This window comes from Xenopus laevis, chromosome 9_10L, assembly GCF_017654675.1.
Source record: "Xenopus laevis strain J_2021 chromosome 9_10L, Xenopus_laevis_v10.1, whole genome shotgun sequence".
NCBI lineage: Eukaryota > Metazoa > Chordata > Amphibia > Anura > Pipidae > Xenopus > Xenopus laevis.
In genome coordinates, this window is record NC_054387.1 from 42,159,262 (window position 1) to 42,171,867 (window position 12,606).

General features: G+C 41.6%; 1 long non-coding RNA gene across 1 annotated transcript in view; it reads right to left on the minus strand.

Moving 5' to 3' along the window:
- Nucleotides 1-215: 215 nt before the first annotated feature.
- Nucleotides 216-12,606, minus strand: part of LOC108701058 — a 170,702-nt gene continuing 158,311 nt past the window's right edge. Inside the window, exon 3 of the long non-coding RNA XR_005964103.1 lies at nt 216-698. This is a non-coding gene — a long non-coding RNA (uncharacterized LOC108701058). The remainder of the gene's footprint in view (nt 699-12,606) is intronic.

Consider the following 12,606-nt stretch of genomic DNA (forward strand, 5'->3'; position numbering starts at 1 on the left):
CATGATCCCGATCGCAAAGTATCCATCAATCCCCATTAACCCCAAAGTGTCAAAGGTTGAATAAATAAACTCATGCTGTGGTGAGTACTGATACGGAAATAAAATGTTCACAGTCCCCCCGTCGGTGTGTCAGGCAACGGTGGATGTTCCACTTTCACCCCTTGATGTTTGCTTACCAACACGGCAGAACCACACAGTGTTGAGGAATGCCAGGTACCCACTGCTGCCAACGGAAGCAGCTGGGGGACACTACGCAGCCAGGTAGGGTTCGGGGCGGGAGGCGCCGCGAGAGGCCAATGCTCCGCAAGTGAATCCCAGAGCCGGCTACCGGCCATCCTCATGACCAAGCCCCCGCTGGAAAGTACTCACATATTTGGACAGCTTCATTTGTTTATGGCTCTCAGTTCAGAGCGCCGCCCCAGCTGCAGGTAATAAAATATAAAGAAATCCTGCTTACGGCTCTCAGTCCGGTTCGCCTCTCTCGCCGCGGGTAATAGATGTAGTTGGAGCATGCTTGCGGCTCTCTATCCAAATCACCCCTCCAGCTGTGGGTAATAGATGTAATTGGAAAGTGCTCACGGCTCTCAGTCCGGACCATCCCTCCAACTGCGGAAAGTAGATGTAGTGGGCTCATAACAAAACTCACAGTCAGTTCCAATATCAGGTAGCGAGTCCCCTTTCTAGACCATTAGAGACCCCTGGGAGAAATCTCGGAACGTCAGTCCAAATAGGGATAACCAAGCAAATCCAGGTATTAGCATTTTGGTAAATTCATTGGTTTTCATATTTTAAAACTCACGGGTGCCAGGCTTAAATTAATCCAATACAGTCCTCCATAAAGCCAGCACTCTCGATACATAGTTTCAAACGCCTGGGTGCAGTATCGACAGTTTCAATCTCCATGCACAAATAAGATCCGCACTCACAGGACTTATGAAAATTATAGAAAATTTATTGCAAACGTCTAACGTTTCGGCCTCCTCCGAGGCCTTTTTCAAAGTAACAAATACAACAATACAAATGCTTTAAATACCTAGATTGGCGGGAAAGCAAGTTTTTTAGCCAATTAGAGATGACGTGTCCACCTCATCATCAAAGCACGACAGATATACATATCCCAGACAACATAATATTTATCCCCAAAATCCCTACACTAACATAAATTACAATGTAACAGAACCCCCACTCTAATACAATGTTAAAAACAAATTAAAACCAAATATTTAGTAACATTTCCAATTTGTTGCCACATTTGTTAACTAAATAGTAAGCGGTTACGAAAAATATCAAGGTTTGAATAAGGGTGGAAGGTCAATCCAGGGGCTAACTCTGCATATATATATATATATTCGATGTTACTATTAAAATAACTGAAACTGAATAACATTCTAATCATCATATGAACCCCCTCTCTCTGCCGCTAGATCTCATTATAACTCAACATTCCGCCCACCATCTTTAATATATTGTCAGAACATGGTAAAGGTGTTAATCATAATGATATTCTCTATTACTATATTTATTAATGTTCACTATAGGGTCGGCACCGTACCTAGCCAGGGGAGCTGTATTCATTCTATCCCAGTGACCCGTATCCATATAGCCTAATGTTAAGATATGTACAGAATGTACATGTATATCCAACTACATCCATATATTGCACTAACGATCCTCCGTGTAAAACCATACTAAGGTTGAAAATACCCATGTGGAGTTAGGAAAATTTTTTATATATATACACATATATGTGCCCAAAATATTAATCAACAATATATAATAGAAGTATCTAACGAGACATAAAATAAAGAAATAAAAAAGTATATAAAAATAAAAAATACATCTAATGTGCCATACTTACTATTTAGTTAACAAATGTGGCAACAAATTGGAAATGTTACTAAATATTTGGTTTTAATTTGTTTTTAACATTGTATTAGAGTGGGGGTTCTGTTACATTGTAATTTATGTTAGTGTAGGGATTTTGGGGATAAATATTATGTTGTCTGGGATATGTATATCTGTCGTGCTTTGATGATGAGGTGGACACGTCATCTCTAATTGGCTAAAAAACTTGCTTTCCCGCCAATCTAGGTATTTAAAGCATTTGTATTGTTGTATTTGTTACTTTGAAAAAGGCCTCGGAGGAGGCCGAAACGTTAGACGTTTGCAATAAATTTTCTATAATTTTCATAAGTCCTGTGAGTGCGGATCTTATTTGTGCATGGAGATTGAAACTGTCGATACTGCACCCAGGCGTTTGAAACTATGTATCGAGAGTGCTGGCTTTATGGAGGACTGTATTGGATTAATTTAAGCCTGGCACCCGTGAGTTTTAAAATATGAAAACCAATGAATTTACCAAAATGCTAATACCTGGATTTGCTTGGTTATCCCTATTTGGACTGACGTTCCGAGATTTCTCCCAGGGGTCTCTAATGGTCTAGAAAGGGGACTCGCTACCTGATATTGGAACTGACTGTGAGTTTTGTTATGAGCCCACTACATCTACTTTCCGCAGTTGGAGGGATGGTCCGGACTGAGAGCCGTGAGCACTTTCCAATTACATCTATTACCCACAGCTGGAGGGGTGATTTGGATAGAGAGCCGCAAGCATGCTCCAACTACATCTATTACCCGCGGCGAGAGAGGCGAACCGGACTGAGAGCCGTAAGCAGGATTTCTTTATATTTTATTACCTGCAGCTGGGGCGGCGCTCTGAACTGAGAGCCATAAACAAATGAAGCTGTCCAAATATGTGAGTACTTTCCAGCGGGGGCTTGGTCATGAGGATGGCCGGTAGCCGGCTCTGGGATTCACTTGCGGAGCATTGGCCTCTCGCGGCGCCTCCCGCCCCGAACCCTACCTGGCTGCGTAGTGTCCCCCAGCTGCTTCCGTTGGCAGCAGTGGGTACCTGGCATTCCTCAACACTGTGTGGTTCTGCCGTGTTGGTAAGCAAACATCAAGGGGTGAAAGTGGAACATCCACCGTTGCCTGACACACCGACGGGGGGACTGTGAACATTTTATTTCCGTATCAGTACTCACCACAGCATGAGTTTATTTATTCAACCTTTGACACTTTGGGGTTAATGGGGATTGATGGATACTTTGCGATCGGGATCATGAACTTTGGACACTTATGGCACATTAGATGTATTTTTTATTTTTATATACTTTTTTATTTCTTTATTTTATGTCTCGTTAGATACTTCTATTATATATTGTTGATTAATATTTTGGGCACATATATGTGTATATATATAAAAAAATTTCCTAACTCCACATGGGTATTTTCAACCTTAGTATGGTTTTACACGGAGGATCGTTAGTGCAATATATGGATGTAGTTGGATATACATGTACATTCTGTACATATCTTAACATTAGGCTATATGGATACGGGTCACTGGGATAGAATGAATACAGCTCCCCTGGCTAGGTACGGTGCCGACCCTATAGTGAACATTAATAAATATAGTAATAGAGAATATCATTATGATTAACACCTTTACCATGTTCTGACAATATATTAAAGATGGTGGGCGGAATGTTGAGTTATAATGAGATCTAGCGGCAGAGAGAGGGGGTTCATATGATGATTAGAATGTTATTCAGTTTCAGTTATTTTAATAGTAACATCGAATATATATATATATATATATATGCAGAGTTAGCCCCTGGATTGACCTTCCACCCTTATTCAAACCTTGATATTTTTCGTAACCGCTTACTATTTAGTTAACAAATGTGGCAACAAATTGGAAATGTTACTAAATATTTGGTTTTAATTTGTTTTTAACATTGTATTAGAGTGGGGGTTCTGTTACATTGTAATTTATGTTAGTGTAGGGATTTTGGGGATAAATATTATGTTGTCTGGGATATGTATATCTGTCGTGCTTTGATGATGAGGTGGACACGTCATCTCTAATTGGCTAAAAAACTTGCTTTCCCGCCAATCTAGGTATTTAAAGCATTTGTATTGTTGTATTTGTTACTTTGAAAAAGGCCTCGGAGGAGGCCGAAACGTTAGACTTTTGCAATAAATTTTCTATAATTTTCATAAGTCCTGTGAGTGCGGATCTTATTTGTGCATGGAGATTGAAACTGTCGATACTGCACCCAGGCGTTTGAAACTATGTATCGAGAGTGCTGGCTTTATGGAGGACTATATATATATATATATATATATATATATATATATATATATCCATATATATATATATATATATATATATATATATCCTTCATTGTAATCGGCACTCACCACATTTTCAACCAAGGGCCGGGTGCTTACCATAAGTAACACAATTCCCAGTTAGATGGTGATGACGATCGCCTACAGATCGAAACGCGTCAATATATTTTAATGAGTGATTTAAATAAAGTATATCATTTTATTCTAACGCTGATGTGAGCGATTCACCGTGAGTGCTTTCTAACTGGGAATTTTATATATATATACTCACTCCTATTCAGTTTTGACATACATGCTGTATAAATTTATTTTGCTCAATGATCTGTGTAGTCTGATTGCCCCTTATAATCTTTCTATAACTTTAATGCTCTATATAAACATTTCTATAACCCTTCTCGTTGCTCCATATAATCCGCCCTATAACTCCTCCTATTGCTCCATATAACCCTCCCTATAACTCCTCCTATTGCTCCATATAACTCTCCCTATAACTCCTCCTATTGCTCCATATAACCCTCCCTATAACTCCTCCTATTGCTCCATATAACCCTCCCTATAACTCCTCCTATTGCTCCATATAACCCTCCCTATAACTCCTCCTATTGCTTCATATAACCCTCCCTATAACCCTCCCTATAATTCCTCATATTGCTCCATATAACCTTCCCTATAACTCCTCCTATTGCTCCGTAGAACCCTCCAATTTTTCATTTTTGGTTTTTGATTGCTTCATATTACACTGCCTAAAACTCTTTCTTTAACACCCTATTGTCCCTTATATAATGCTGATTGCAGTCCATCTTATCATACCCCATCACTGCCTTCATATTTTATGGTACAACACTAAAGTGCTAAAATACTTAAGCATCACTGTGCCAATGGGTGAACTTTCTGGCTCTCTGGAGGGGTTGAGGCTGCCCTGTTCCCTAACAATACACTTTAATAACACAAGCAATATGAGGATTTATTATGCATGCGGCTTCTCTGCAATCATTCTGCAAGAGAAAATGAGATGAAAGCCGAGGGCGACAGATGAACTCTTATAGATGCCAAAAGGAGAGAGTGAGAGAGGAGTTAGAAAGGAAGTTGAGAGAATAAAATGACATTATGGGAAATGTAGTAGAATCTCTGTAGGTACATAAGGTGGGAGAGGCTGAAGAAAGAAGAAAGTAAAAAGAGGTTCCAGGAAATGGTTTTGAGATTAAGAAGGAAGAGAGTAGAGGAAGGGGGAGGGGCATTTCAGGAGGGGTTGGTTTTAGTGAGGACAGACCGTTTAACAGGGGGGGCGGAAAGGAAGGTACATGAAAAGAGATAGTGTGGTGGATCATGGAGTAAGCATAAATATGGACAGAGAATTGAGAGGGAGGGATGGAGATAGATTTAGAAAAGTAGGAGAGAACTGGACCTAATTGGGCAGGAAACTTGGAGATTGAGTTTGAAATGATGTGAGGATGGCAGGGAGAGAAAAAAAGGTGGGAAAACAGTGGGAGGCAGGGAGAAAGTGAGGACATATGAGAAGAGGGAAAGGATGAGGCAGAGTCATGAAGGACAGAGGTAAGAAATGTGAGAAGCAGGCAGTGATGAGGAAGTAAGCAGAAGAATGGAGTAAAAGAAATGTCAGACAGAGGCAGGGATTAAAAGAGGACATGAGAAAGAGGGGAGCTTGAAGGAGGGAAGTGATGTGAGATGGAGGCAAGGAAGAGCAGAGAATGATGGACAAAAAGTAGTGATGAGCGGGAGAAAAGCATAAGGGCAGAAAGGCAAGAGAACAATAAGGAGAGAAGAGAAGAAGTTGTGTGTATGAAGCATTACTGGGAGAGAACAGAGGACAAAAGAAGGAATGTGAATGTAGGCCAGGGGTGGGGTGAGAGAAATATAAGAGAAGAGACATGAGTGAGGCTGGGTGGAGGAGTTGACTTTTGGATTAAGAGAGATCTAGAATGAGGACAAAGAACTGATATGAAAGGGAGGCAATCCTCTAAGTGAGGGAAAAGAAGTGAGGGAAGGTAAAGAGTAGGTGATGGAGGCAGGGACATTGTCTATGATAATAGAAGATTTACTTTTAGTTAGGAGACTTGCACGTGCCCTAATTCCCATGCACAACTTCATTTTCCCATCTTCTACTAAGTCAGCCAAGACATTTATTCACAGCCTCTCTCTCCTGACTCTGTTTCTTGGATACATCTCTGTTTTTCCTGCTTTGCTTACCCTTCCACCCCACCCACCCCATATATTTAGAGTCTCTTAACCCCCAGAGTTGCATGATCCCACCACCTGTGACAGTCAGTTTAGAAAGGTTAGCAAGCAAATGTCACTGCTCATATAGACCAACGAGGCCCACGCAATTGCAGGCTGACCGCATGTTTGTGCCGTATGGTGTCTGTTAAATTTTCTGTTTTGGGCAATCAATTTTGATTGGATCTAACCAGTGGGATGCCCTGGTAAAGGACCCAGTGTAAACCCAACCGTGCTGAGAAGCAGTGACAAAGTGCATGGAAATGTACTCAACTGGTCTAATATAGTAACATACGTGCATTAACCAGTAGCAGCCAGTCTGTTAGATTGGATTGGTGTTAAGCAGTTGCTTAACACCAATCCAATCTAACAGACTGGCTGCTACTGGTTAATGCACGTATGTTACTATATTAGACCAGTTGAGTACATTTCCATGCACTTTGTCACTGCTTCTCAGCACGGTTGGGTTTACACTGGGTCCTTTTGTGGTTTTTGCTGTGTGATTGTATCTGCAGCTGTATTCCTAGAAGCCTATGGACCGGTGCCAGATATGCAGCGTGGAACAGAAGCTGCCCATCTATCAGATTCACATTAAAGAAAAATGACATTTGTAGGAGTGACAGCATGTGAGACCAGAGCATTCCATGGCTTGTCTCGCTGTCTCTTAAAGAGAAACATCACCTCTGCAACAGCAGCTTTGGGCACTTTGGGTGTGCAGAGAATCACCTGCTCTACTGGGGCTTTGTTAGTCCAACATGCTGGGCAGAGTGGGGGTTGTGTCACTTCAAGTCGTTCAAAACGACTGGGTGCAAGTCTGGTGCAGTTATTGAAATGGCCTTCTGTGAGAATGTCCTTTTATAGGGAAAATAAATAGTAAATTAGTACTGCTAAAGCTTATTGAGGGTTAATTATATGAACAATATAATGAATGAAATGGGAAGGAGCTAGTTCTCTCATCAGGGAATGTTATAGTTTATAAACTGACAAATTAATGTGTAATTTAAACTGATTGTTGTCTAAAATAGAAAATAACAAAAAAAAAAAACAAGTGTTCAAAGGGTCGGCTGGCAAACACATTTGTTCTGCACGCTTGTAACAGTTTTGGGAAGGAGCTGGAATACTGATCTTTATGTGGGGACCTATTGTGGGGGGAAGGGCTATGGTACCACCACGTGATTCCTCTTGTGTCAGGTTGTGGGATATTTCCCATTAAAAATTAATATAGAAGGGGGGTACCATGACTGTATCTTGTCCAGCTATTTGTTCTTGTTTATGTTCATGTGCAAGGCTGCTGTCTTAAAAAATGGGGCCTTGTGTTAATAAGTTAGCAGGGTCCATCCTGCCAGTAGGATGTGGCCCAAATGCACCCAGGACATGCTCCATTACACCCAAACACACCCACCTAAACAAATGCAAGCCTGATTTGAAGCGGTCTGTGTAAAGTTGTATGTTGCTGTATTTGGCCCATAAAAGTAGCCCCCCCATTGCACCAGCTGCACAAATGGTAGGTTGGAAATACATAAGATTATGTGACAGGTGGGTTGAAGTATTTCCCGTCAACACCCAATGCTAAATACTGCTTGCCAGCTATTTCCCAACCCACAGCCAAAGTCCTCCATTTTTGTCCTTATCCCTTGGGTTTTAGGTAATTCTGGCCTTAATCCAAATCCAAATGAGGGGATGTTTTTTTTGGATCAGGCAGAGACGTGGTAAAATGGAGCTGGGGGGCCAGGGGCAAAGCAAGGTGGGTGTGTATTACAATTTTCCTGGCAATTACATAGACTATAAATCTGTAAAACCACCCCCGGCCTTGGTTTTACCGGTTAAAACCTGCCATTCCCCCCCAACCCACTTTTCAGTATGAACCATTACTTAGTAACATAGTAAGTTAGGTTGAAAAAAGACACACGTCCATCAAGTTTAATATTTTAACTCTATTTTAACCTGCCTAACTGCCAGTTGATCCAGGGGAAGGCAAAACAAAACCCATCTGAAGCCTCTCCAATTTGCCTCAGAGGGGGAAAATTCCTTCCTGATTGCCAAAATGGCAATCGGACTAGTCCCTGGATCAACTTGTACTATGAGCTATCTTCCATAACCCTGTATTCCCTCACTTGCTAAAAAGCCATCCAACCCCTTCTTAAAGCTATCTAATGTATCAGCCTGTACAACTGATTCAGGGAGAGAATTCCACATCTTCACAGCTCTCACTGTAAAAAACCCCTTCCGAATATTTAGACGGAACCTCTTTTCTTCTAATCGGAATGGGTGACCTTGTGTCAGCTGGAAAGACCTACTGGTAAATAAAGCATTAGAGAGATTATTATATGATCCCCTTATATATTTATACATAGTTATCATATCACCCCATAAGCGCCTCTTCTCCAGCTGAACATCCCCAATTTGGCCAGTCTTTCCTCATAGATTTTCAATACCTTTTACCAGCTTAGTTGCCCTTCTCTGTACCCTCTCTAATACAATAATGTCCTGTTTGAGTGATGGAGACCAAAACTGTACGGCATATTCTAGATGGGGCCTTACAAGTGCTCTATACAGTGGAAGAATGACCCCCTCCTCCCTTGACTCTATGCCCCTTTTAATACAGCTCAAGACCTTATTTGCCCTTGATGCTGCTGACTGACATTGTTTGCTACAGCCAAGTTTATCATCTACAAGGACTCCAAGGTCCTTTTCCATAATGGATTTGCCTAGTGCAGTCACATTAAGGGTATAAGTATCTTGGATATTTTTACATCCCATGATGTAAAAACTGCTACGGGACCCCTCATTGGATTCCCACCTCTCCCCCATGATGGCAGGTATACTGTAGTGTAGGGTTGATGGCTGTAGCAGAATGGACTTCATATGCTGGCACTAGGGTTGCCAGCTAGCAGGCATTTAACCAGTAAAACCAAGGCCAGGGGTGGTTTTACAAATTTATAGTCTATGTAATTGCCAGTAAAATCGTAATACCCTCTTGCTTTGCCCCTGGCCACCCACTTAAATCTTGATCTGCTCCAATTCCAGCTCTATTTTACCAGATCTCTGCCTGATCCGTCAAGAATCCATCCCCTGATTTGGATTTTGAAGGACCAGAATTGCCTAAAACCCATGGGATAAGGACAAAAATCTTAGCTCCATGTATAAATTGACATGGATTAAACATAAATAAGCAGCAACCCCTCCTCTTTGACAACATCACCAATCAAGCACAACTCATTCTGTGACTTTTATTGGAGTAGGTTGGGTTATAAAAATGGCAGAGGACTTTGGCTGTGGGTTGGGAACAAGATGGCAAGCAGTATTTAGCGTTGGGTGTAGACCCACCTGTCACATAATCTATGTATTTCCAAACTACCATTTGTGAAGCTGGTGCAATAGGGGGCTATTTTATGGGCCAAATACAGCAACATACTGCTTTACACAGACCGCTTCAAATCAGGCTTGTTTTGTTTGATCCATTGCCTTCTTTGGTTAGTAGGCAGCTGTATCAGTACAGGTATAGAAACCCGTTATCCACAAAGCTCCAAATTACCAGATCCATTTTTTTTTAAAAAAAAAACTATAAGCTTGTTCTCTGTAATACAATAAGTTCCTGGCAGGCCCGGACTGAGAATTAAAATAGGCCCTGGCATTTCAGGTATATAGAGGCCCAATCAGCCCACATAGAGGCCCAAACAGCCCCCACCAGCCCACTAAATACTGACTTTCTATGGGACCTTATAGCAGCCCCTCTGGCATTTGCCAGAACCCACAGATTGCCAGTCCGGGCCTGGTTCCTGGTACTTGATTCCAACTAAGATATACTGTAATTAATCCTTGTTGGAAGCAAAGCCAGCCTATTGGGTTTAACTGATTTTCCGGTAGACATAAGGTATGAAGATCCAAATTACTGAAAGATCTGCTATCCAGGTCCTGAGCATTCTGGGTCCAAACCCAGCTATTCTTGGCTACTATGGCACACAGGAAAGGTGTCTGGCATGTGGCCACAATCGTCATTATATTGTTATATGACTGATGAAATAATTTCAGGGAACAGAGGTAATGAAAAAATATTCTTACAGAAATTTGTTATAACATGCACTAGGTACAAACGTGCTCATCTAGATTTGCATTGTGCCACCAGGGCAGCTCTAGGGAAAAGAAAAATTGTTTGACGGTTCCTTTAACAACCTGACCCCTATGGTACCTTTGTTCAGGTGGAGGCTGCCCTTTCCCTGTATACAGGGGCATATAATGCACTGACCCAGAAAGTCTGGCCATTAGTAACTGGCTGTGGCAACTTTGCTGTAATACATCTTGTGTTAAAGCAACGTTGCAGCTCGCTTTTTCTGGATTTTTCCTTTACAGGATTTATAACATTTTATGAATATTTGTATGTTCTCATGCCTTTGGGGATGATTTATGAAATGCACGAGTTGTTTTTAACTGGCTGAGCAGGAACGTGTACTGCGCTAACCCCATGGAACGGCCTTCTGTTATATATAGAGCTTTACAACTGGAAGCCAGGAGTGCTTTGCTGTGTGCAGACTGAATTGTAGGCACATGGTGGGTGAAGGTGTCTTTGCTCCATCTGCTGTACAACTCCCAGCATGTTTCATTATACAACAAAGGTTTCCCTGTCCCTGAATCAGCATTCGTTAGCGGGCCCTAATAGCAAAATAACTCATTTCTGGGGCCCACACAATGTCTATTACTAGGGCTTTCAGTTACACTCTCAGAGATTGGAGGAGAGGGAGCTCAGCAATGTGGAGATATATGTTTCCAATTCTACCCCCCTGTTGTTCTAATCTGAAAGTAATTGACTGGTCTCCCTGGGAGGCAGGCGAGAGAAATGTATTTGTGAGTCTAGACTGATAGTGCTTCCCAGAACAGGGTCATTTGGCTGCTACCGAACGGTCTCAAGCCAGATCCTTACCCTCCAGTGCTGCCCTCTCCCAACCCGTCATAAAAAAACATAGGGAAAGGCTGAAATATGGCTGTGTCGGCAGGAATATTAAATATTTGACACCTGAAAGTTGTGGGATTTAATGGCTTTTCAGCTAAACTGCAGTTCCAGCATCTCCAGTTGGAGGATGTGGGACGTTGCTGGGAGTTACGCTGGCCATACAAAGGCCAACACTGGCTGCTGACTCAACCACTCCAAGGCACGTCAGCAATTTACTGAACTCTGCATGGGCCAAAAACTACAGCCTGCCCCATTAGTATCTACCTAGGACAAATGAAAATCAAATGGGGCCACACACACATTGGTTGTGCTCCTCTTTCAACAGGGTCTGCATAGGCCTCTATTAGGTCCAACCAGCCCTGGAGCCAGACATATATGGTCCATCTACAAATGGCACGTTACCTGTTACACACAGTTGCTCATTGACTCCAGCCATTGACTGCAATGAGACATATTTACATGAATATTAAACCCCTAATATTCATAACTATTAGGGTCACTCCATGCCACAATGAGGTACAGGTATGGGAAACCCGTTATCCAGAAAGCTCTGAATTATGGAAAGGCCGTCTCCCATAGACTCCAAATAATCCAAAATTTAATTTAAAAATGTAATTTGCACTTGCCCCATGAGCAGAAGCAGACAGGAGTGCAAATGAAAAACTCTTCCCCCATTAAGCTGCAAAACACACATCTCTATTCATTGCACTGAGCACCATCTCTACAGTTGGTAAAACATAGAATACAGGTATGGGATTCTTTATCTGGAAACCTGTTTTTCAGAAAGCAACAAATTATGAATGTCATCCCCATAGAAATTATTTCCTTTTTCTCTGTATAAAACAGTACTTGATCCCAACTGAGATAGAATTAATCCTTATTGGAAGCAAAACCAGACTATTGGGTTTATTTAATGTTTACACGATTTTCTAGTAGACAATGTATGACGATTCAAATTATGGAAAGATCTGTTATCTGGAAAGCCCCAGTTTCTGAGCATTTTGGATAACAGGTCCCAAACCTGTACATGTAAATGATCTTGGTTACGAGGACAGCTAATCTCCCAAGTGGCACCTTTGGAAAGAAGGAAGGTTCTTGAAGAACTCTATTTCCCACTTATAATTTAGCCTGAAAAAGTTGCCTAATATTGCCTGGTAGCAGCACCTAAAAGCTGTCATTCCCAGCACCGCTCGGAGGTTTTATTAAGAGGAAATTAAGACTATCCA